The sequence below is a fragment of the Podarcis erhardii genome (genome assembly GCF_964252035.2).
Source record: "Podarcis erhardii genome assembly, chromosome: 3".
NCBI lineage: Eukaryota > Metazoa > Chordata > Lepidosauria > Squamata > Lacertidae > Podarcis > Podarcis erhardii.
Window position 1 is genome coordinate 40,027,822 of NC_138507.1, and position 27,161 is coordinate 40,054,982.

The following is a 27,161-nucleotide window of genomic DNA, read 5'->3' on the forward strand; positions in this document are numbered from 1 at the left end:
CCCAAAAGCACCATTTCAAACACAACAATGGCATTTTAAGAATAACATCATGCAAGACGAAAACAGTCCAATGTTATATTCTTTGTTTTTTAATGTCGCTGTTTTCAGGTGGAATTCAAGGCGCACACTGGCAAATTCAGGAAGTGCAATTAAAGCTGATTTGGTGCTCTTGTGCCACAACCCAGCTTCCCCTGCTCCGCAAAGCAGGCTTTTTGCCGTGACAGTGAAATGCGCACAGAAGTGGGAGGGGGTGACAACTGCTTGATGCAACATCATATCACCTCCCTGGAAACAAAGCAGAATGAACGCTCAATAAATAGTTGATGTCGCCATACCTCCTCACAAACCTTGTGCAGATAAACTGGGGTGACTGCTCAATAAACAGGTCATCTGGAAGCAGCCGAGGTCATTGACACTGTATGCAAGTTAGCCTGCCTTTTCAGCTGCTTCATGGCAAAAGTTTCCTGAAGAAACCTGCTTGCTGTCTTTACAGGCCAAAACTTGGAACTCCCTAATCTTTGAAACTGCCAAGCCAAAGAACTAGCTTGCGAATTAATTTTCTGTTACTGGAGCGGCTAATGGTTACCTGAAAGAGATGTGACAAGCCCAGAGTTGTTAAAACTCTTTTGAGGACCAGAAAGCTGTAATTGACAATAACAAGGAGGTGCTGTGAATTGACTTGCTATTTCTAATTTTAAATTTCTTAATACATGAGAGCTGGCTCATTAGAGAGCCCTTTTTTATGAGGATCTTTCTCTACAGTCCTTGTTTCTTTCTTTTCCGAAACTGTGATTTTAAAGCTTTTAATTGTGGGTAGGTCCCAAAGGCTCTGTGTGTGTAACAATTAGTTAAAAATGCATTTCTAAAGCAGCCAATTAAAACCTGATTAAAACAGATAATGTGTGGGAAATGCTTAAAAAGCCTTCCTTTCTGACTAGCACAAAAAGCCAGTCTGGAGACATGAATGAGGATGGCTAGAGACCCAGGGAGTGTGGAAACTAAGTGTTTGGGGACAGAGGAAAACCAGCAGATTCAGAGAGAACAAATGCCAAAAGAGCAAACAATGTGAAAAGAAAAGTGAGCCTGTGCTCTGGTGTGCAGGGAGGAAAAGGATCTTAATGCTGAATGAGTTTTAAATGTGACAAACATGGATTCCCCGCCTCCCGAGGTTAAGTGTACTAGTGTGGCCCCATAATCATTGACCTCAGAGGTCATCTAGTACAGGATGCTGCTAAATAAACACAGGGACTACAATACAGGATCCAAGCATAACATTCTTGATGGATTGTGGCTGCCACATAAATATTAAAGTGTAGGTGGGTTCCCACAATGCAAGACAAAGTAATAACAGCAAGAAACTTTATTGAACTAACAGAACTAGACAACAGGGGCAAAGCAACTGCTCATATACATTTCTGAAGGCCTGGGCCACTCCCACTCCCAACGTGATTGGCTGTCTAAACTTCCAAGCTGTGAATCATAACTCAGAGTTTAAGGGCCAATGGCAGAGGCCCAAATCCTGAAATGTTCTGTGATTGGGTATCATGTATCGAATCAAAACACAGGGGCTCTGAATTCTTGGTCCAGACTCAAGCTCAGGCAAACAGACCACTGAATATATAACAAATACCTCCAGCAAAGGAGAACCCTCCCATTCTTTCTCTCTCTCACTGTGTGTGTGTGTGTGGCCTGTTTTGGGGGAGTGAGAAAGGAAGGAAAATTCTGGGCATTGCCTGTTTGGGGCTATGAAATGACTTCCTAATGGAGCTACTTCCACAGGAACTGCAGCACCATAATTTTACTGCCCATTATCGGTTCTTAGATTTCCAGGTTTTGCCCAGAGGCCCCCAAAGGTTGGGGGACTCTATGGATGCACTTTGGATACTAGTGTGAAGAGCCAGTGTGGTGTAGTGGTTAAGAACAGTAGACTTGTAATCTGGTGAACCAGGTTTGCTCCTCCACTCCTCCACGTGCAGCTACTGGGTGACTTTGAGCTAGTCACCCTTCTCTGAAGTCTCTCAGCCTCACTCACCTCACAGAGTGTTTGTTGTGGGGGAGGAAGGGAAAGGAGAATGTTAGCTGCTTTGAGACTCCTTAAAGGAAGTGAAAGGCGGGATATCAAATCCAAACTTCTCTTCTTCTTCTAGTGTTGATGCAGTTCCTGAAGTCCTTCCTTTTTTCTTTTGCTTGTTGCCTTTTCTTTTCTTTTTTTGGCACTAATGTCACTTGGTTAGTTAATATGTTAATATTTATAATTGTTATTCAAGCTTGTGGTCCCTTTTTCAGATAAAAGAAAACAACTCAATTTGCATAGCTATGAATAACATAAAGTCCTTTGAATAGTAGAAACAGGATCTCTATTGGCATTCATATGCCCCTGCCTTTAAAAATACTTGCTGCTTGAGTATTTTTTCAATTTCAGATCACCCTTATCAAGAGAGGCTGCTTAATGCATTGAGGGAAAGCTAATTTTTAGATGAATTATTCATAAATATCATTCTTTTCCAGTGGCAAATACAACCTGAAATAGAGTAATTTGTCCTAGAAGTAGTGTTTAAAACTAAAACAAAAAACCCAACTCCCTTGAAAACAGATTTATTAAATAAGCACCACTGAATTCACCTTCATTTCCAATATGTTCTCTTTGTCCTTTTTCTACTTGAGATGATTATTTTGTGAATATTTGATATGTATTTACAATAGTGCTCTCCCCTCCTTGCATCTGGAATGTGAAGCTTGCTCATTATCAAGTACTGGACAAACATCTTCAGTATGCTGTACAGCTCCTTGAATTTGTATATTATTATTATTATTATTATTATTATTATTATTATTATTATCATCATGCAAATTATTGCCATATTTTTACCAAAAATGCACAAATAGGGACACCCACATACTTTGTACTGCATCAGACCATTCCCTGTAAAATGCTACCTTTTTCTCATTCCTAGCCATCTGCCTTTCTTTCTCCAAAGCGCTAACATAAATTTCCTCCTTTGATTGTTCTCTTTCTCTGAAGTAGCCATATTTAGATTAGTAGTTGACTGATTTGAAATACCCTTTAGGTTTTTTCCGCATGCTTTAATTTCGGCAATTTTCAACTATTTTCTTGCAAATGTGCTGTTAAAGAGGGAAGGTAATTGGAAGCTACATCACTGCAATTTTGCACTGCTTCCGCTAAGGAGATCAGTGCAGTTGGTGTTAGTTTGTTTGCCTGCTTGCATCCCTGGCAAGGGATGCCCATCAGACGCAGAACCTTTAAATATTTTGGCCATTTTATTAAATATTTTATTGTGGGGGCCGAAGCCCCCACTGCCCCAAGAAGTTGGCTCCTATGACCTTCACATTGTGTGAACCCTTGGAGAGCTCCACTATGTGTTTACTGTAGTCTGGAAATTGGGAAGGGTCACCTTGGTCTTGTCATTTAGCTACGTCCACAGGCCCATTTTAGCTAGAATCCATGAACAATATTTTCCTTTAAACCTCTCTCTCCTCTTGTTGTTAGATCAGAAGGCAAATTGTCCAATTAAGAAGCCACTCATATTTTAAATATGTGGACTAGTATGGATGGCTTAATCTGGTTTGCAATGAGTTCCCACATAATTTCAATGGATGTAACAGAATTTGTTGGTCATTGGCAGATGATGGGCAAATACTATCTCACCAGATGAGACTTCCAGGCAGTCAGCCACCTAGATAGCAGTCCTTAAATTAATGGTCGTAAATATTAATAGTCCTAAATAATCCTAAATTAATTAATAGTCCTAAATAGTCCTAAAGGTTCAGCGCGGGTGGCGCTTTGGGTTAAACCACAGAGCCTAGGGCTTGCCGATCAGAAGGTCAGCGGTTCGAATCCCCACGACGGGGTGAGCTCCAGTTGTTGAGTCCCTGCTCCTGCCAACCTAGCTGTTTGAAAGCATGTCAAAGTGCAAGTAGATAAATAGGTACTGCTCCGGCGGGAAGGTAAACGGCATTTCCGTGTGCTGCTCTGGTTCACCAGAAGCGGCTTAGTCATGCTGGCCACATGACCTGGAAGCTCTATGCTGGCTCCCTCGGCCAGTAAAGTGAGATGAGTGCCGCAACCCCAGAGTCATCCGCAATTGGGCCTAACAGTCAGGGGTCCCTTTAAAGGTTCAGAATTGTGATTCAGCCTGAAATAATAACTGAAACTTGGTAACATCACAGCACCAGCGCTATGAGCAGGGATGGAGGAAGGGGGTGTGGTGGGGGCGGTCTGCCCCGGGTGTCACCACTGAGGCGGGGTGACAAACTGCCGGGCAGCACTCACCATGGGGCCTGCAGTGCACTTAAGCCATGCGTCTTTCCTGGAAGAGGCTTATGCACGCAGGCTCCGCACTGCCCCAAACGGTCCGCCCACCACCTCCCCCTCAGCTGTAGGGCGGCTGAATGGGAGGAGGCAACAGACTCCTTGGAGCCCCCACGGAGCCTCCTGCCCTGGCTGGAGTGTCCTGCTCCCAGGCGCCCAATCAACTTGCTCCGCCACTGGCTATGAGATTTAGAAGCGATGCATATATGACACTTGTTATTCTTCTTATTATAGTTACTGTGTCACTGAATACAAAGTGGCCTGATTGACACTTAGCACTTAAGTCAAACCATCGCTAAGCATAAACACACAAGGGTGCAGATCCTTGCAATAAAAACTGCAGCCTCTTCACTCCTCTCCTCTCCTGGTCCTCCTGCTGTTGTGCTGCCTGGAGCCAAGTTATGGTTTGGCTTGGCGTGATATTCAAACCCAGGATTGTGGCTTATCTCCTCCAGAGAAACGACAAGCTGTAGCCAAGGTTGGGTCTTGACTTAAGGCTCATGGTTTGTTTTCCCCATCACTTTTCAAACTGCCCAAAGTCCATCTAGGGACTCCGTGCTAGGACGACAGTGCATTTTAATCCACTTCAGATGCACAAACCTACAATTCTAGTATGTGTTTGAATCCGTCCTACAAACTGCTTGGTGCATCATTTGTTTAATGAAAATTGTGATCCTTGAGATTTAAGTACAAAGAGGGTTAGGGACTGCATGTCTGATTTATTTATTGTTAACCTTGGCTCTGTCTTCTTCTTTTCTTGCACTATGGTGCTCCTTGTCTGTCATCTTGATCTTGTCTAGCCCATAACAATTAAAAATTTGTCTGCAGTTCATTTTCTTCTCTGTGTGAAAATAGAAGGGGAGTTAAAGCTCTTCTCATTTGATTTCATTTGACTGATAACCTTCTTCATTAATTCCACAAGATCGTGTTTTAATATCTGTCTCAATTACTTTTCCGGGTAATGATGAGTGACAACCTAAAGAACCACATTTCTGAGAAACAAAAAATGTATTCAGTGGAATGAACAGAGAATCCCGTTTGCGTATAGACCCTCTAGAAAAAAAATGTAAAGAGAATGGGGGTTTCCTTGCTATATATTTTGTGGTTTGTAGGAATAAAACAAGAGACTATTTTCACTGGTGACGCTCTAGCTCATTCTCCCCCAACATGGTGTCCACCAGAGGTTTTGGAATACAGTTACCCTCATTCCTGACCATTGACTAGGACTGGCTAGGACTGATGGTAATTGTGTTCTACAACATCTAGAGGACAACAAGTTGGGGAAGGCTGCCTAGCTTGACCTATGAACCTAAATAAGAAGGCCTGACTGTTTTTGAAATGAACCTTCTGTTCTTATATTCATTGTTTTGACAGGCTATTGCACTCCATTTGGATAATCATTAATCATATCAAATCAGTCTACGTAGACCATGTATTTTGGGAGCCAAAACTGGAAATATGGTGCAAATTAGTAGACTTCATAATGCTTGAGAGCCACTGTAGTGTAGAAAAGCCAGTGTGGTTTGTATGTAGATTATCTGTATGGAGGAACCTGGATTCACATACAGATAGGTAGCCGTGTTGGTCTGCCATGGTCAAAACAAAATAAAAAAATTCCTTCCAGTAGCACCTTAAAGTAGCACCTTCCAGTAGCACCAAACTCAGTTGGTCTTTAAGGTGCTACTGGAAGGAATTTTTTTATCTGGATTCACATGTTTGCTCAGCATGGAGCTCACTGGATGACCTTGAGCAGTCACACAATCTCATCCCCATATTGTTACTGAGGTACTAAGATGGATAATTCTGCGTACACCACCTGAGCTCATTGGAAGAAAGGTGGGATAGAAATGTTATAAGCAACTATTAGAAATTTGGATCATCATTTGTCATGCGTAGTGGGCCTTTATAAGAAGATGTGAGCTAATCACAGTGTTTCTTTAGAGCAGAGCTAAGGAACTTTTGGCCCTCCATGTGTTGCTAAATCTCCCATCACCCCTAATTTCTTGTCACGCTGTCTCAGGCTGATGGGAATGGAAGCCCAACAACATCTGGAGGGTCAAAGGTTTTCCAGCCCTGCTTTAGAGAAGAGAACATGGGCCTACCACTCCACCTCCAGTCTCTCTCAGAAGGCTCACCTTGATAAGCAAGATGGAAAGGGGAATGGGAGGGTCTTGTCTCTTACATATGATGTGTACACCTGAGGTCCAGTATAACTGTGAGGTTAATGCTTCATTTCTCCTTTGCACTTCCAAGCTGGGGGAGCAATCCTGTTGCTTTCGTGCTAGCTTCACAGGGGTTTAGTCTTCATAAACAATGTCTGGCTGTCCCTCCATTCATGGTGGACTTGCAGTGGCTGTAATAACTCCTTCAAAGGAGTAGTGTTCATTAGACATTTCTAAAATAGTCTTTATGCAAGTTTATTTAAGGAAGTGACAATAAAAGTGAATATTAGAGGTATTCTGTGATTTTAAGTCAAGCAAAACTGTTGGCATGGCCTTCTCCTGCTCAAGAGACTGAGCTGGCCTTTTTCCCACCGAAGGGCATATTCTCATGATCGGTTCCATGTGCGACAACTGCGGTTTTCAGTCAGTCAGCAGTGACTTCCAGCTGGAGTTGATATACACTCAGTTGCTTGTAGGAATGCCAGTGGCATGTGCCAGACTTGGTGCCTTTTGACATCCCAGTAGGAGAACAGCTTTTCAACAGATTATGATGCCATGCAAATGCTATTTTGTGTGCTTTCTCAAGCTGTCAGCATTTGCACAGCCACCCACTGAAAGCTAGTGTGGTGGGAAGTCAGCAAGCTGACCAGGGCAGCTGAAAACTCAGACCTCTTTACCACTTGTGGCCAACCAAGTGGAAAGCAACTCACCAGTCATGAATTCTGGCCTTCCAGGTCCGTGACAATATCCTGGTCCTCTTTTTAACTGCCTAGGAGTGCAAAAATGGGGGAGACAACTGAGCATCTGGTGGGCTGCTAAGCTGCATTTGACTTGGTGGGTCACAAGTTGCATTTCCCTGCAATAAGAAGAGATCGTAAAAAGATTTAAGGTCCCCCTTCCCCAAGTTGGAATTCTATGTAGGGGGGGGGGAGTCCTCTTGAGTACAGTGGAACCTTGGTTCTCGAACTGCTTACTTGATGAACAGATCGGCTCCAAAACGCTGAAAACCTGGAAGTAAGTGTTTTGGTTTTCGAACGTTTTTCGGAAGCCAGACATCTGACGCAGCTTCCGCTTGAGTGCAGGAAGCTCCTGCAGCCAATCAGAAGCCGCACCTTGGTTTTTGAACTTTTCAGAAGTCAAACAGACTCCTGGAACTGATTCCGTTCAAGAACCAAGATCTCACTGTATTTCGTTTCAGTTGCTGTCTCTCACATTGCATGTAACATAATTAGTTTTGTTCTGAGCACAGTAACTCCTTTAACCTCCCATGCACTTTTATGAACCTAATCTAACCAGATAGGCTTTGTAATGTGAGTGATTTGCCATCCTGGATGGAAGAATTGATGCCATTCTCTATTAATCTGCTGGTTAACTTCCAGATATGAAAGAAATCATGTGTTTTTTTAACTGGGAGCTTTCTTTTCTCCTCCTCCCCCCCCGGCCCCCGGGCCCCCCGGCCCTGGCCCCATTTCTGTTTTTTGACTCCATCCCTCAAATTCTATTCATGCTTTATTTCATCCTTTGGCTATTAACTTTGATATTTTTCCTCCCACCCTACATCCCTCCTCCTTGCACTCTTCCCATCAGCAATCTTTTTCATCTGTTTTAAGTACAAGTCAAAACATTTGCTTGTGGTAATGTTGGCTTGACTTACCATTACAACATTTAGCTTCTGCTTCTAGGCATGTAATCAAACACTAGCGTTAGTGGGAACTCTGTAATTGTATCATTAAAAAACAAAAATCTATAAATGCCCCCAAATAAAAGTTAGCTTTCCTTTCATGCTGAAATGTTCTCTTTCTGCATAGATAAAAACATAAAGCTATATTTAAATACATCAATCAAAGATTTGTGGGCACATTTTCAGTCCAATAATCTGTGTTGGGCTACAGTAGCAGAAGGCTTGTGGCTGCACAGCAGGTACACACTAACATTGAGAAAAAGGTCCTAACCCTGTGATGATGCAGGATAGATTAAGGTCAGAGCTAGGATTTCTTTTTTAACAAGATGGGATGAGGTGAACTATGAGGGTAGCTTTGTAGTTGCCACAGCCCTTTTCTTGCTCCCTTTGAACATTTGTGAACACTTGACTTCCGGAGGCGGCGCGAACGGCAATGGCGGTCCTTTTCCTTTAGTGAAAGGGAAGCTCCGCAGAGATCGGGTCTTCCGCTACGGCGAAGCGGAGACCCGCGTCTGAAACCCACAGGCAGCAAGAGCCTGTGGTCCTGGGACTCGGCGGGCGCCAGGAGCGATCCCCAAAACGTTGAAGAGACCCCGTAAGGAGCCTCGGATCGTGGAGGGGGTTGCGGCGCTTTGAGTCGATCGCTACTCTGCAGAGTGAAGCCGCGCAGCTGCTGTCGGTGAGCGCTGACCTTTTTTCCTCGAAACGTTCGGAACTGAAAAGCAACAACCCGTGAGTAAGGAAGGACTTTTTAAAATTGGAGTTTAAACTAATGGAAATTTGGCTGAAAGCGGAGAGATGTTAAAAGGAAGTCCGTCTTCCGCTGCTATTTAAATTTCAAAAGCAAAAAGAGCTGGAGGAGCGGAGCCACTGTAGAGGCTTTTTAAACCATCTGATTTGAGCACCCTTTGAAGCTGCTTTGAGACAAAGTAAAGACTTAACTTAATTACTGGATTTAACCCTTACTTGGACTGTGTTAATCTTCTGCTGTGGGAACTACAGATTTTGACTGAGAAGCCCAGGTACTTGAGCTGCCTGAACAGTAAAACTGTCAGTTTGCAGACTTGGCTATTGTGTATTTGGACTTGCAACATTGAGAGCATTTTAAGACTTGCTACTTTGAAACACAGTTGACACTTGTCAGAAACAATGTTTTGCTGTTAAAACTAACTCTGCTAAGCACTAGCTACTGAAGGTCTATGGACATTAAAATTGGATTTTATTGATTTTATTTGATTTGACTTCTTCTCTCAAGACATTTCAAGCTCCCTCTAGAGGATTTTGGACTTACAGCAGTGACATTATTCTACTTTCTCTTTCCTTTCCTCCTATACGATTGTTTACTCTTGGGCTGTGGCATTCTCATGGGAACAACTCAGCTTGACCTTGACTGTTACATAAAGTTGGAATGAGTGGCACAAGAAAAAGGGGAGCAAGAACTAGACAAACAACTTTAACCTCAGCATTACAGACACGTAGATCATCTGTACCTACTCTGCCGGTAGCAGGGGAGGAAGAAATTGTATCTACTCTGCCGTTGGCAGGGGAAGAAGAAGTAACTGAGCAGTTACAGTTGGAAGATATGGCCTCAGGAGCAACTGCTTCAATTCTAGAGAAAATTTATGAAAAATTGGAATCCTTGGATAAAAGAGTAGAATCTTTGGACAAGAAAGCGGATGAACAAACAGCCAAAATTGATCAAAATACAGCTTGTCTAAACAGAATAACTGGACAGGTGGCACAGAACGTACAAGCAATTGGGCAGTTAACTGAGGCCTCTGAAGAGAATCGTAAATTGGCTGAGGCTACCAGCCAAAAAGTTGAAAAATTAGAAAAAGAGGTAAAGCCATTATGTAAGCAAGTTGGAGAACATCAGATGTATTTGTCTATGATAGAACTGCGGAACCGGGAAAATAATTTAAGATTAAGGTCAATTCCAGAAGCTGAAGAAGAAAACCTAGCTGAGTTCCTGACCAAAGAATTTTCCAAGTTCTTGTCTATACAGGAAGAAAAGGATTTTAAAATTGTATCGGCTTTCAGACTTGGAAGATTTGCAAAGAAAGACAAGCCCAGAGATTGTTTGATAACTTTGAGATCGAGGGAGGAAAGGGACAAGATTTTGGGATTACACTATGAAAAGTCACTGGACATTTTGGATAGAAGAGGTGAAATTTACAAAGATATCCCGAAACAACTGCTGGACCTTAGATCCGCCTATCTTGAATTGGTGAGACTGTTAAGGAGTAATTCAATCATTTTCAGGTGGGAATTTCCTCAGGGATTATCCTTCACCTTCAGAGGGAAGAAAGTCAAGATTAAAACATTTGAAGATAGAGATAAATTTTTGATTGCTTACGGAGAAGACCTTCAGAAAGGAATCGAAACACCTTTGGGGCCTGGAGCATCTGCTGTACCTTCTTCCTTGGAACCTGAAGACCCAGAGAAAAAGATACCACCCCCTGAGAAATAACAGATTTGCCCAGGATGTCTCTGCAACTGTTGAGCTGGAATATTAATGGGTGCAACTCTCCGGAAAAAAGGAGGAAATTATTTCATATATTGAAAAAAGAACAATTGGACATTATCTGTTTGCAAGAAACACATGTGACAAGGCTCCATAGAAAAGTGCTAATAAATAAAAGATTAGGCCAAGAATTTATATCTTCGGACCGAGTGAAGAAAAGAGGAGTGGTGATCTATGCAAAGGAGAGCCTATCACCTAAATTTTTATTCAAAGATGAGCAAGGAAGAATTTTGGCAATAGAGATACATTATCAAGGAGAGAAGTTTTTGATACTAGGAATTTACGCACCAAATGAAGGGAAATCGGAATTTTATAAGAAGTTGCATGAGAATGTCCTGGACTATCTGGACTATGACAACATCATTATGTTGGGAGATATGAATGGCGTGGTATCAACCAACATGGATAAGTCACAAAATCAAAATCTTACAAAAGATGGAAGACTACCAAAGACCTTTTTTGAACTAACTGACAACATGGACTTGATTGACATTTGGAGAACAAAGAACCCCTTGGGAAGAGAAGGAACATTCTTTTCTGAAGCCCAACTGACATGGACGAGAATCGACCAAATATGGATATCTAGAGGTCTGGCACCTAAGACTGGAAAGGTGGAAATCTGCCCAAAGACCTGCTCCGACCATAATGCTGTAAAGATGAACATGACATTACTACCAGCCGGCTCCTTTAGATGGAAGATGAATGACAATTTGTTTAGAGATCAGGAGATTACCAAGAAGGCCCAAAAAGTTTTGAAGGACTATTTTGAGATAAATTTGAACACTACAGTGGAAAAAAGAATCATCTGGGATGCAAGTAAGGCCGTGATGAGGGGGTTCTTGATACAACAGAATGCTGTAAAGAAAAGGACACAAAATGAGAAAAAAGATAAGATTTTGGAGAAAATCAAAGAACTTGAGAAGAAGCTAAGATCTAATCCGAAGTCACAGCCGATTCTTAGAGAAATTAAACTCCATCAAGCACAGTATTCCAAATTGATAAACCAGGAAATAGAGTGGAAACTTAAATTAATGAAACAAAGATCATTTGATTCGGCGAATAAATGTGGGAAACTGCTAGCATGGCAGTTGAAAAAGAGACAGAAACTAAATACAGTTACAAATTTAGAGATTGAAGGAAGAAACATTCAGAACCCTGTGGATATTAGAAAGTGTTTCCAGAGATACTTCAAAAAATTATATACTCAAGGGCCGCAAGATGAGGACGAGATAAAACAATTTTTGAAAAAGAATGGACTATCAAAATTGTCACAAGAAGATAGAGTAATCCTGAACTCTAAAATAACACGACAAGAGATTGAACAAGCTATTCAGAACATGCAATTGGGCAAATCTCCAGGGCCAGATGGACTAACCTCCAAGTATTATAAGACATTGAAAGATTATTTGATACAATCATTGTTGGAGGTTAACAACGAAATTTTGGAGGGGAAAAAGGCGCCGGAATCGTGGAAAGAAGCTTTTATCACATTGATACCAAAATCAGAAACTGAAAAGACTCAACTTAAGAACTACCGCCCCATCTCCCTCCTAAACGTGGATTACAAAATATTTGCAGACATTTTAGCAAGTAGATTTTAAAAAGTTTTGAATCAGGTAATTCATAAAGACCAGGCAGGCTTTCTCCCAGGAAGACATTTGTTTGCTAACACAAGGAACATAATTGACATTTTGGAACTTTTGCAAACAAATATCAACACAAAAGCAGTTTTAATTTTTATAGATGCGGAGAAAGCCTTTGATAATATTTCTTGGAAATTTATGAAGGGAAATTTGGAAGGGATGGGGGTGGGACGGAGTTTTAGGAATGGGATTGACGCAATTTATTCAGAACAAAAGGCTAAACTGATAGTTAACAATGTGATTACTGAAGAGTTTAAAATTGAAAAAGAAACACGACAAGGCTGCCCGATTTCCCCACTGTTATTTATCTCTGTTCTGGAGGTGCTCTTGAACATGATTAGAGGGGACCGGCTGGTGGAAGGTATTCAGGTCGGAGCGAAACAATATAAACTTAAAGCGTTTGCAGATGATTTAGTTTTGACCCTTCAGGAGCCAGAATCTAGTACGAAAAAAGTATTACAATTGATTCAAGAGTTTGGTCGGGTAGCGGGATTTAAGTTAAATAAGCAGAAAACTAAGGTATTGGGGGAAAATTTGACAGTTACAGAGTCAGAACGGTTTCAGAAAGAGACAGAGTTGAACGTAGTTAAAAAAGTAAAATACCTAGGGGTAAATATAACAGCAAAAAATCTGAGTCTATTTAAAGATAATTATGAGAAATGCTGGGCAGAAATTAAGAGAGACTTAGAAAGTTGGACAAGATCGAAACTTTCCTTGTTAGGCCGAATTGCTGCTGTAAAGATGAATGTATTGCCGAAAATGCTTTTTTTATTTCAAACATTACAGATTGTGGACAAAACGGAGTGTTTCCGGAAGTGGCAGAGAGATATTTCTAAATTTGTCTGGCAGGGCAAAAAGCCCAGAATTAAGTTTAAGATATTAACTGATGTGAAAGAAAGAGGGGGCTTTGCCCTGCCAGACTTAAGGCTGTACTACGAATCAGCAGCTTTCTGCTGGTTGAAAGATTGGCTGCTTCTCGAAGAGACTGATGTACTGGATCTGGAAGGTTTTGACAATGCGTTTGGTTGGCATGCATATTTATGGTATGACAAGGTTAAGATCAATAAGAATTTCAAGAACCATATTGTCAGAAAAGCAGTGTTTAATGTCTGGACAAAATACAAAGACTTATTGGAAAACAAAACTCCAAGGTGGCTTTCACCATTGGAAGCTAAGGCCCGAAAAAGACTCAATATGGAGGCCAAATGGCCGAAGTATTGGGAAATATTAGAAAAAGATGGTGATAATTGGAAATTGCAGAGTCAGGAGAAAATGAAAGACAAAGTGCGAGATTGGTTACACTATGCTCAGATTAAAGAAGTTTTTAAACTTGATAAAAAGTTAGGATTCCAGGTGGAAAAATCGAAGTTAGAAACGGAACTGTTAGAGCCTAAGACTAAGGTACTCTCAAGAATGTATAACTTGCTGTTAAAATGGAACACACAAGATGAAATGGTTAAATCGGCTATGATAAAGTGGGCACAGGACATTGGGTATAATATTATGTTTGAGGACTGGGAAAAGTTATGGACTACTGGGCTGAATTTCACTGCATGTAATGCTTTGAAAGAAAATGTAATGAAAATGATATATAGATGGTACATGACCCCAGTCAAACTTGCAAAAATATACCACTTGTCTGATAATAAGTGTTGGAAATGCAGGGAAAGTGAAGGAACGTTCTTTCACCTCTGGTGGACTTGCCCTAGGGTTAAGGCCTTCTGGGAAATGATATACAATGAGCTGAAAAAGGTATTTAAGTATACCTTCCCTAAGAAACCAGAGGCCTTCCTTTTGGGCATTGTTGGCCAGAGGGTGCTAAAGAATGATCGAACATTTTTTATGTATGCAACAACAGCAGCAAGGATACTCGTTGCTAAGCATTGGAAAACCCAAGATCTACCCACACTGGAAGAGTGGCAGATGCAACTGATAGACTATATGGAACTGGCTGAGATGACTGGCAGAATCCGAGACCTGGGAGAGGAGACGGTGGAAGAAGATTGGAAGAAATTTAAGGACTATTTGCAAAAATATTGTAAACTGTATGAATGTTAAGGAGGATGCTTGATCACAAACAATTTGGCACCATTGAATTAGATAAAGTGAACTATGAAGATAAGTTAAATTTAGGAAAAAATCAAATTTTAGATAATGATTAGGCTAAACTAAAAGTTTTAAAAAGTTAAATGAATATATCTAAAATTTAAGATATAACATTGGAAAATTAGATAAGGTGGGGATAAGGTGATAAATTGCTGAATTAATTTTTATATTTTGGAACGTAGGAGCGGGAGATGTGAGGAAGTCCAAAAAGGATAAGAAAATATGTTATGAAATGTGATATTTTTTGTATGTTTTGTTTATTATGTTGTAATTTTAAAAAAACCTATTAATAAATATTATTTTTTTAAAAATGAACATTTGTGAACACTTGTAAGAGTTGCTGAATTTGTTGAAATTCCATCCATGTTTCCCTGCCTCAACCATGGTTTCTTGGAAGTAACACTATTTATGCCAGTTACAGATAGGTAGCCGTGTTGGTCTGCCATAGTCAGACCATAGTCAGATACCTGGTCAGACCAGGTATCTGAAGAAGTGTGCATGCACACGAAAGCTCATACCAAGAACTGACTTAGTTGGTCTTTAAGGTACTATTTATTCCACCAATCTTTCTAACCAAATTAAATAAATAGTAGAGCCTGCTTGGTTGTAGATGTGGTTGGCTGATTGTAACCTTGCCACAATTAAGTAATATCCAGTCAAGACTTTGGGAACATCAGCTGGTTCAGAACATGGCAGCCATGTTGTTGACAGGATCTAGTCACTGTGAGGTTACTGGAGAAAGGGGCTTTTGTTTCTGTGCACAATCTGAAGTGCTGGTTTTAACCTTTCTAAAGCCTTAAATGAAGGATGGTGAACCTGTGACCTTCTAAAGCTTTGTACACACTGTAACCCTGAAGGTATTGAAATGGAAAAAGTGAAACTAAAAACCATCCTTCATTTTGGCTAGTTTGGCATTTTCACATAAACTGCTCGTTTGCTTGCTTTTCCTAGTCTAAAACTTGATAAAAGGCCAGCAAGGTGTTTGTTTGTTTGTTTGTTTGTTTGTTTTTAAAAACTGGTTCATGTTTTTTGTCTTACAATTAAAATAGATGAAGCAGGAGGAGGTGAATGGTAAGGTATTTTTTCTGTGAAAGGTATTCTTTCAGTTACTTTATTTGTAACAATGTACCTCTTTCAACAGATGCTGCATTTTCAAAGCTCTAGGAATTATGTGAATAGACCCCAGGCATCATCACAGAATATTTTAGCACAAAATCCTTTTAATCTTTCAAATGTGATTTCCTTTTTTAAAAAATTCTTTGACTATAAAATCATAATTCAAAGCAGGAAAGTTCCAAGTTAGTCTGCACAGGATTCTAATATATATGTATTTAATATGAAAAGTCTCCCGTGTGATATTGGGAACTGTACCACATATTTGACACTTTGTATTATTGTGAACCGTACTCCTTGACAGACTTAATTGCTTTAGCAGTGAAATGTCAAGTATTGACAGTCGGTTACGTAGGTAAAATCTAATCAGTTTGTGCAGGCACGATGCAGGGTGGACCAACTCACTTAACTTTTGTACCTTTGATAGAAACCATGCTCATTAAAATAATTCCTGAATCACCACACACACACACACACACACACACGTTATTGTCCGTTCCAGCAGTGCTATTGCTGCACATCACACCAGCCATATAGCTAATTGCTTATTCACTCTCACATTCTCTCACCTATGAAAAGTGTTGTTCCTTCAACCATTGGCAAGGCAGAACAATCCCAGTGTAAAAGATGAGACACAGATCTGACATGGGCAGTGGGAACAGTCAGAAACAGCCTTTCATTTTTAAAAAATGAAAACTGGAAGCTGATAGAGCAAGAAGCTGCCGATCTGGGACATGTCCAAGGTTTAAACAAGAATTATGGATGATACTGTTGCTATAAAACAGTGGTCACACTCCAGAGGTCATTAGGTATGCCTCAGGGCTTGTACATGTCCAGCTGAACCTCTGAACTTATCTTTGAAACACAGCTCCCCAAGCTGAAACGTAAATGACTTTTGAAGTTTTCAGAAGGGGCTTTCTCACAGGACAAAGCCATAGAGAGAGAGGAATGTCTAATGCCCTAGTGGGCAGTAGTATAACTCGTGAGGTATTAATTTGGAACTGCCTATAATTTTTATATTCATGCTTTAATATCTAGCAAAGGTAGATTATGTACTGAATCTGTGCCTCACACTCTTGTAATTAGGATTAGGGCTAAAATGAAAGTACCGGTACTTACTTTTTTCCAGGAAGTGGCCAAAAGTAACTTCCCACTGCACCCTTTGACAATTTTTCTGCAGTTGCTTCAAAAGTCGCCACATGTTCTTCTGTGTCACTCTCTCTGAATTTTCTTTGTTTGCCCCTTGGTGTAGCCAAACCCAGTTGACTACATAGGGTGGTGATTCTTCAACACATTCACTCAGGGATCAGCAATGTGACTCATCCTAGAAGGGGAGGGAAGAGTACTGATACTGAATTTTTATAATGACTTTCCTGCACTATCAGCTAGGGAAAATGATGGTACGAAACAAGACTGAAAAAGACAAAAATTCAATATTAAACTCTACTTTGGGAAATGCTTCTCCTTCCCCCCTCAGCCCAGATAGTTGTTTCCTGCTTAAAAACCAAGTCAGGAGAATATTTGGAGCAATCCTAACTTGTATTTCTTTTTACTCTTACCTTTATTTCTCTCGCTCTGAGAATGTCATCATTTTTTAGTGTTTCATAAATGTTCTGAGGGTACCAGTGCATTTTCTTATTTAACTTATGGCTACTTTTTCCTGGTTAAACGTTAATGATGTGAAGCCTATTGATTTTTTTTTTTTTTACTCCGTTTCAGATGCAGGAATCTCTTCCCCATGCCCTTGTTCTGACTGGATGATGCAGCGTATCAAGAAACTCAGAATATCCCTGCTCTTTGGAGAAGTTAGTCGATTTGCTGGTGAGTTGCAGCATGCCAATGAAGTACTGTGGTGCTTGAGATTTTATGCTGTCATAAAGATTTAGCTGTTATAGATTTCACCTTGACACTGGAGAGCTATTGTACTTGAAGTTTAAAGGTGCCCAAAAGAGAGCCTTCCATGCCGCCTTTCAGCTGTGCTTAAACCACCAGATTTGTAAATATATTTCAGGATTGTCTATAGGCAGGAGATTCCATAGAGAGAAAAGAGTGGTTTCCCATTCTCCCCCTGCCTTCCTCCCTTTGCAGCAGTCTTTGAGGGAACCTTAGGCACCAACTCCTGGGGAACAAGGCAGTTTTGTCCCCCATGTAGTTTTTGAGGGAGTAAGGCCCCCTCAATTTTCAGAGGGTGTTCAGCTCTGCCCCCTGGCTTCTCACGACATCAGGAAGTCATGTGTCGTAGCCTCCTTAATACTCTGGAGAAGCTGGCGCTTCTGGGGGGAACTATGTAACCTTAGAGCCAACACACACACTGCTAATCCATGCAGTGTCAGAGAAAGGGAGGGAGGGAATTTCTTTGCTGCTCAAACCACCACACCTTACAGCTTTTAAGAAAGTAAAGCAGAATGTGCTTCAGCATTGTGGGGTTTCTGGGCAATGGGATGTGGAGGTGGGATCAGTAAAATAATCTCTTCTTGTTGGGGGGGGGGTGAACGGGATTGGCTAACTAGTCAGTCCAAGCCAAATTTTGGAGAGCTCACTTGCTCCTGTGGTTCAAAACCTTACCACTTCCTTTTCTGTCTCTTCTAGATGCATTGTCCATGCATAGATTCCTATACTACCAGACACCTAGCTCATTGCTTTGGGCCTTTGTCCCATGTGTGGAGAGTTGTGTTCATGAAACAGCTGCATGCATATATTGTCATGCACAAGGCATGATCAGGAGCCAGCACTGTTTAAAATGGCATGCGTATAAATGAAAAATTCAAGGGACTGAAATTATTTGCATTGAATTTTAATATTTCAGATTCACCAGACATTGGGGGGGGTAGTATTGTGTCATTGTGAGCCTATTTAATTTAGGTTTAGCAACTTGTAGAATTGTTCATGGATGTTTAAAGGTGCTTGCTATATCTATCATTTAATTTTAATTTTTGGCGTGTATTCTTAGATGAATACACAAGATTTTGCATGAAGGTTTTTGTGTGTGTTGCTATTTGTTTTATTATTCAACTAAGTTTTATACCGAATTAGCCTCTGACCGAACTTATAATAATTTCAATGGGGCCACTCTGAATAAAACATACCATAGTTGACTACCACCCTCAGCACTTATACAGCGTAATTCAAATATTTTGTATACATTATCTCAGTAATCCTTACAACGGGCATATTAGGTAGACTTGTATAAGGTGCCACTGATTTCTGTCAGGAGCTAAAAATGCAATCTTGGGAGTAAGCCCCATTAAACACACATGTCTGAGTACACATATACAGAATCAGACTGTAAGATTGATCAAATAGCAGCTCACCTGATGTCACTTATTTTGAATTCATGGTTGCTTTGAACCATTAATTTGCTGACTTGCAGCTCGCTCTTGTGGCTGCTCTGCTATACCAGCTCTCATTGTTCCAGCATCCACATAAAGCAGCTTGGCTTTCAGAATTATGACAGTCTTCAGGTAAACCTCCCAGGCTGGATTCAACCAACAAGTCCTGCTAGTGGAAGCCCATGCAAAGACTTTCACTAGCACATTGGGGATCTCTCCTCTCTCCTGTGCAGGAAGGAAAGGGATGTTGTTTCATCTGACAAGCTGAAATACTTGCAATGACGGAACAATGGCCAAAATATATTAAATAATATATATATATATATGATAAATTGTCCAATAGCACCTTAGAGACCAGCTAAGTTTGTTCTTGGTATAAGCTTTCGTGTGCATGCACACTTTATCTGAAGATAATGCATGCACACGAAAACTTATACCAAGAACAAACTTTGTTGGTCTCTAAGGTGCTATTGGACAATTTTTTAATTTTTTTATATATTTCGACTGCGTCAGACCAACACGGCTACCTACCTGAATCTGGAACAATGGCCTTAGCATTTCGTTGAGTTCCTCTCTGTGTGTTTCAGTGATGATAAACAGTGGATCATATCATAGTCACGTAATACGTGGAAGCAACTGAGGCAGATATCCAGAAAGTGAACCTATGCAGAGAGTGCTTAATCTTCGAGTTAGTAGAGGAGTCCTGCTTTAGATTGGTCTCTAAGAAATTGTAGTGGGAAAGTATCTGCCAGCTTCCTAAATGTCAAGTGGTATAAACTACTCATTGAGAACCCAGCTGCTGAAGACAGAGATTTGTATCTGCAAGCTACAGCTGCATGTTTCAAATGGAAGCATCATAGGGGAAAGGAATCAATGGGGAAGCATCTCAGTCTTGTCAGATGTTCTATCTGTGACCTTAACAGCATGACTTAAAATAGAACAATTCCTAAGAGTTGCTGCAGCAGGAGAACTGGAATGGACTGACCCAGACCCTGTGGCCATCATCTGTGTGCATCCTCCATGAGGGAGCCATAGGTAGGCAGCACAAGAATGGGCCTTTTCTGCAGTGGTCCCACATTTGTGGAATGCTCTTCCCAATGTCTGACACTTGCATTACATATCTTTAGGTGCCATTTGAAAATGTTTCTCTATAGCCAGGCCTTTGGTTGATTAAGCAATCTATGGCCTTTCAAATGTGTTTGTGGGAAGGGGGTTATTGGCTTGTTTTTGTTTTATTATGTATTTCATGTTCTCATTTTGTATTTTTATGTTGTGAACTGCCTTGTGATCATCAGATGAAGGATTGATATACAAACTGAATAAATAAATAAATATTAATATAATCAAATCTGGCCATTATGCTTATCAGAGCATGGGTATGAGTACTGATATGGATAGCTCTTAAACTGGAGAGAGAGAGAGAGAGAGAGAGAGAGAGAGAGAGAGAGAGAGAATTGGTTTCTCACTGTTTAAACAATATATTTTGCTACAGTTTGTATTATAATCTGAGATATTTATTCCCCACCTTGTTAATTTGGTTTATTAGTAGCAGCAGCAGCAGCAGCAGTATACTACATTTCATAAAAAGATCACAGAAGGAGTTTCTTCAATAATATTGTATGTTGTTGGTCCCAGCCTGGTTTGGCTGCCAATGACTTCTGTTGATTAAAGGAAAAATATACAAAGTAATGCATCATGGCAGCCAGCACAGGAGGATGATAAATGGTTCTTACATCCTCACTGTTCATACGAAGAAATAGTTTTATGGCATTCTAGGAAAGAACGCAGGATTAGAAACAGTTATGTGCAACCAAGGAGTGGGTGCTCGCTGCTCTGCTTTCATGTATGGTGAAATTGAGGATGACACCTTAATCAGAAAACCCAGGTGTTTTCTATTCAACAGAAGAAGCAATGAAATGGATTTCATGAAGAGAAGGGATCTCTTTATCAACAGTCTGTGAGAATGTAGCTTTCCATTCAGGAGAGCATGTGTGTTAGGGCTTTTTCCACTGAGATGTTCCATTGAGATGTTCCATTGAGACACAACTCGTCTGCAAGATACAGCTGCATCAATGGCATGATATCTATTGGCAATGCAACAGGAGAGGCAACTCGGTTGCACATTGATTCTCTTTGCATTCCAGAGGGAGAATTTGAAGAGCTTCCCAGAACTTTGGAAAGTGGGAACCATCAATTAATGAGGGTTGCCGCAGCGAAGGGAAGACATATGATTAATGGGTTAGTTTCCTTTTGGAAGTATCTGTCTCTGAAGCCTTGATTCTACCATCTTTAAGGGGAAACATTTCTTTAAACTTGCTGACAATACAAAAGTGGTTGGCTACCACTTTTGTAGCAAACTGTATTTAAGAATTGCACAAGTCTATTTGGTAGTTTCTTTTGTCTTGTTGGTTGTTAATAAAAATACAAATTATAAATAATTAAAATTAGAGGATTTTCAGCTGGGAAATACCACACCAAAATAGCACTACCACGGCAGGGTTATAGTGGGAAATGAAGTCTGCAGTCTGACTTATGGTGACCCATAGAAAACTTTACGTACTTCGGAGAAGGCCAAAACGAACATTTCAAGCCAAAATGGAAGTTGGCCAGCGTGTGCAAGTCTACACTTCTTTAAAGAGATCTATGACTCCACCTAGCTCCTATCTGTGAAATACGGGGCATGACCAAATCGTATTTCCTTTCCTTCAATCCATCTCCCATTAAGCAAAGGAAGGCTTTAAGCTTTCCAACCAGGCCTATAGTGATGCACACACACACGTTTGCACAAGGGCCTTTCCATGCAGCCCTAGCCATCTGCCTGAATATAAGAGAATGAGAGGTGGGGCATGAGAGGTGCCTGCAACTTGCGTGTCGAGGTCCCCAAGCCAAATAACTCACAACTCACACATAATTTTTGTTTAAGGCTTTTGGCATAATTTTGGCCACAACTTTATTAAAATACATATCTTGTGAGTGGTTGCTTAGGCATTGGTTAAGACTATCTGTCCCCCCGCCTGGGACAGAACTGACTTCCGAACTCCCTCGGAAGCCAGTGAAGGGAAAACAATATTGGGAAGCAATGGAGCTGAGTCACAGGCCCTCACCGCTCACCCACATGCTCCCCAGGGCTTGCCAGCCCTAGTCCCATTTCAGGGATCGGACGAAATCGTGGCAAGCCCCTGGATTCCTTTAACGGAATTCCCTTCTGCACCAGCATTGTAGGGACAGGCCCAGCCTATCCTTACCCCTCCTCCAATTTATAACCAATGCCTAACCGCCACCTTACAAGTTGTGACGATTTGCTACGTAATAGGCAAAAACCACATGGCTCAGCCAATCAGCCAGATGGACAAAATTCCTACCAGGCCCCTGCCCCAAAAGCAGGCAACCCCATGACAGGCATTGCAAGGTCAAGCTGAACTCAGGGCGGGCGGGAGGGTGATCCGATGCACTCAGCGAAAGAGAAAGCAATAAGCTGAGTGCCCCAATATTTAAAGCCTTCGGACCTACCCACCACATTGCAACATGCAATTTGCCCCAGCAACCCAGCCATCCAAACATTGCCCCAGGCAGCCTATTTTTTAACCCTGCCTGGCAACAGAGGGATGGCTCAGTAGACCCCACCACAACACGTGCTCTCATTTCAGGGAGAACATGCTTTACTGTAAGAACTTCATGGTCAGGTCCAGCACTTATTTTTCTTGAAGAAAATCACTGACTTGGATTGAAGGCCCTCATAAGGAAGCAGCCCTGGCATATGTATACATCTGCCCCAAATAAGCTAGTAAGGCTGTATGCTAAATTCCCAACTCTGGTGATTCCCTCCCTCTCTCCCTCCACATTTCTCTCTTTCTTAAAATGATTAGATGCAGCGTGGTGCTTGTTTCCCTTCAGTTGTCATTAAGAAATGACAGCTGTGTCTCGTGCAAATAAGCACAGCCTATTTCATACAGGCATCAGTCCAGGGGATCATTTGCTTGTTGCTTAATCTTCGTTGGCTATGGATAATTAAGATGCACCTGTTAAAAGTCCCTGCCTTGTTCACTGACATCCCTGCTTAATTATACCACATACCTGCTTCTTTGCAAAAACAAATTATTCCAGAGAAATGTGGTTTCATCTCTTTTTCATGCTCATTCATTTTATAGCGCTAAATGGATCTGCTGCAAATACCATAGTAGAAGCAAATTAAAGTGCCCTCCATTTATAATGTATGGCCACAGTGGACAGCGGCTTACACCAGAGAAAAGCAAGTATTAATTTCACATGGCTAACAATGGCCAAAGCAGTTACTTTCACTGTTCACTTATTCAGGGTAAAATATACCGTATTTTTTCCCTCCTAAAAAGTAAGGGGAAATGTGTGTGCGTCTTATGGAGCAAATGCAGGCTGCACACCTATCCCAGAAGCCAGAACAGCAAGAGGGATTGCTGCTTTCACAGCACAGCGATCCCTCTTGCTGTTCTGGCTTCTGAGATTCAGAATTTTTTCTTTTCTTGTTTTCCTCCTCCAAAAACTAGGTGCGTCTTGTGGTCTGGTGCATCTTACAGAGCAAAAAATATGGTATATTTTTATTGGTGTACTGGTTTAAATGGAAGGAAAGAGGATCCCTTGCCATTCCTAACCCGATAAGGTCGAACAATTATAACCCCGGGCCCTAAATGTATTGTCCATTTTTAAAATAGCAAAATATAAAAGGATAACATCTTGGGCATAGAAAGTTCTTTACTTATTATAAGAATATGTGTGCAATCTGCCGGCATTTGCTGTTCGTTAATTTAACCTTAATCGAATTTAAAATGAAAGGGAATATATCCTTCATCATTATGGCAGCTGTCATATGTAGAAATTGATCCCAGTTGACTTTCGGCATACACCTGGTCGTCCAGGAAAAAACAGGCAAGAATTTAAAAACACAATCCTATTGATTTTGCATTCCTAAAATGGTAGCCATCATTGCGCCCAAACCGTTGTTATATCCCTGATAGACCTTTGTCTGGATTGTATCAATTTAGACTGCAGGCAGTAATTCATATGATAGATTGTCTCCTTATTCCACCAGCCCCTCATATAGAAAACTAGGCTAAGGGAACCTTTTCCCTTGTATGCTAGCTTTCCATCAAGTAACACCCCCACAAACACCCACCCACGCCTGCAGTATGAAAGACTACAGGCAAGTCACTGGTTTTCCATCTATGTGAAAACTAGTCCCAAGTTACCAACTCCTGTTTGTCTCTTGGAGCCCATTCACCAGAACTTTCAGATAACTTATCGCTATATTGGTAGTCTGTCTTGCATGAACAGCTTTCATTTGTTTCCTAAATAACAATCACTACAATTGTTCCATAGATTAAGCCTGTTGCACTGCAATTCTCCTGGTGCATTTTGCTCCTGGAAATTATTTGCAAAGAGCCTTGTCTCAGAAATTATTGTTTGAAATCATCATTACATCCAAACGTTTTAAGAGTTTAGATGCCTTTGAGATGGGAGGTAATTTCCAGGCTGAGATTGTCCCTTGGGGAATTTTCTTTCTTCCAGTCAACCAGGGAATGATTACAATTCCAGAGTTTCATGCATATAGAACCATAGTCAGAATTATTCATCTAAGAATTGCAGAAGAAACAACTCCTCTCCCTGCAATAATGCAAGTGGCAAACAAGGGGGAATATATAAACAGTCAGCTGCTGAAAAGTGATCGTTTTCTCCGTTCCCCAAAGAAGAAGCTGCAGAACCAACACCCAAAGTTCCCCCTCGCTTTCTGGCCTTTGTTTCATTTTAAATCATAAAAGCGATTGTCAAAAATGCTGTAGAAAAGACTTTCACACAGAATTGCATATCAAAGTCTCAACAGAACATTTCCTTTGCTTCAGATAAATGGACTGTGATTCAGAGGCACAGATGTGTGTTGATTTGCAGGAAACAAAGCAAGGTTACATGTGGCAGCCGTGCCATCAGGAACTGGTTCACCTTGCCTGCTTGGAAAGCAAAAGAGATTGACAAGGTTCAACTGTAGAACGTAGTGCAACTTTTTAATATCATATATGAAAGCAAGATTCGTTTGAAGTCTTTGAGAATGTTCAAGTCAGCCCTGGAGGAATGTTAGGCTTCAGAATGTTTACCTCTGGCTCTTGTTCCACATTCTACTGTTTTAAAGTGGCCATGAGGCATTGTGGGGAAGAGAAAAGCGTAAAACAGGTGAGGGATAAGAAAATCTAGTTCCGTATAAGGGCAAGTGAAAACTAGCAGGTTTTTGTGATGTGTAAGGGGCAGTAGGGTGTGTGTGTGTGTGTGTGTGTGTGTGTGTGTGTGTGTACTGTACAGTGGTACCTTGGGTTAAGAACTTAATTCGTTCTGGAGGTCTGTTCTTAACCTGAAACTGTTCTTAACCTCAGGTACCACTTTAGCTAATGGGGCCTCCTGCCACCACCGCGCAATTTTTGTTCTCATCCTGAAGCAAAGTTCTTAACCTGAGCTATTATTTCTGGGTTAGTGGAATCTGTAACCTGAAGCATCTGTAACCTGAAGTGTCTGTAACCCGAGGTAGCACTGTATTTGTTCTTAGCCCTGAGAATATTGCCCCTTTCCTTTCCTGTTTTCCAATGCAGACACACAGCATTCAACCAGAGCCTAACACCCTCTGAACACTGAGGGGACCTGCAGGGGTGGAGCAATGGGGGTGCTGTGGGGGCAGGTCACACCGGGTGTCATCCTGAAGGGGGATGACATTCAGCACACACCTCCGCCCATGACTCCCAAGCCTACGGCAAGCGGCGGCCCTGATGGGCCGTCAGGGCCACCAACAAAGCAGCAAAGCTCCAGCCTTCGGCCGTGGCTCACTGTAGGCTTGGGAGTCACAGGTGGGGGGATTGCCCCGCCGCCCACGCTCCCTGCTGGAGGAAGCAGGCAAACAGGCAGGCAGGCAGGGGAGAGGACAGGTGTCTTCCCACCCGTGACTCCCAAGCCTGCAGCGAGCTGGGGGAAAGGGGGCTGCTTGGCCAGCAGCCAAGGAGTCACAGGCAGAGGGGTGACAAAAAATTTCCACACCAGGTACTACCTGACCTTGCTATACCTCTGGGGGCATGGCCCCCTAAAAACACACACACATACATTGGGGTCCCCAAAAGTGCTTTGGCCCCTAGGAGCTGGTGCCTATGGACTAACAGAAAGATGGAAGAAGCAGTGGTAACTGAATAGAACAGGTGCAAACCACTTCTGTACAAAAGAATGACAGGGAAAAAAGTTCTAAACACTGGCTGTGGCTAGGATTTTAATACAGCTTTAGGACAGTGGTGATAAATAACACAAATTCTTTTTTATTAGCTGCTTCTACATAAATTGGAAATTCTGAACCACAATTAACTTTGTCAGATACTTTTCAGAGGTTATTTAAAGTAAACTCCCATTGGTGAGCCGAGGTATTGGATTTACTAGCAATTATTTGTGCAGTCCCAAAATGCAAGATTAGTTCTTTTAATTAATAACCTTGTGGAGACTTTTACTGCTGCAATAGATTAATCATTCTAAAATATTCTACAGTTGCGTTATAGGACTCCCTGCCGATGTTGCGACTGCTGTAGTTTTCCACACAGAATAAAAAGATAGAAAGTCTTGATTGTACATTAATGAGTATAAGATTTTATGGCTTTTAGCTGGATGAGTTTGCTTTAGATCTGGAGTATAGAATTTTAATTGGGGATAAATGAGAAAAATTATCCTGAAATCCTCTGCTTCAACAATACAGTATTGTACCCCAAGCGTACCTTTATTGCAGTGCCGTTTTTAGTGGAAATACTTGAGGCAAGGGTTACTTGAACTTGTAATAACTATTCATAATTTAAAAATATGACAAACAATATCTAGATCAGCTGTATTTCAACTTGATTGTTTGATATAGAAACAAATGATAATTGCAATAAAATGAACCAGCTGCCAAAAACATAAAGCAATTAGTAGAAGAAATGAAAAGTGTATTAAAACAGAAGAACAGAAGAACATATAGTGCCTGTTTCAAATCTGGAATAAGTTCAATGTCCTTTTCTATTTGATTTTATGGCAGTGATATTGGATAACGAACATAGAAAAACTTTAAATAAGAAGTGAATAAACAATCTTCACTTACTGTTTTCTAGCACTGCTGTGGCCATTGCTCACCAGGAAAATCTCAAGCACAATTTCCAGGGCAGCAAGTGGAAATTTGACGCTTCATACCTCACTTCCTCTGTTCAAAAAGCCTCACAGTGCAAAAATGTGAGATGCACTATTATTGTTAAGAA

General features: G+C 41.2%; 1 long non-coding RNA gene across 1 annotated transcript; it reads right to left on the reverse strand.

Annotated features, from left to right (window-relative positions):
- Positions 1-100: 100 nt before the first annotated feature.
- Positions 101-27,161, reverse strand: LOC309339402. Its single transcript, XR_014155306.1, has 5 exons — positions 27,008-27,161; positions 16,679-16,883; positions 7,203-7,261; positions 5,065-5,171; positions 101-285 (listed from the first exon to the last, which is right to left on the reverse strand). It is a non-coding gene; the product is annotated as an uncharacterized lncRNA (long non-coding RNA).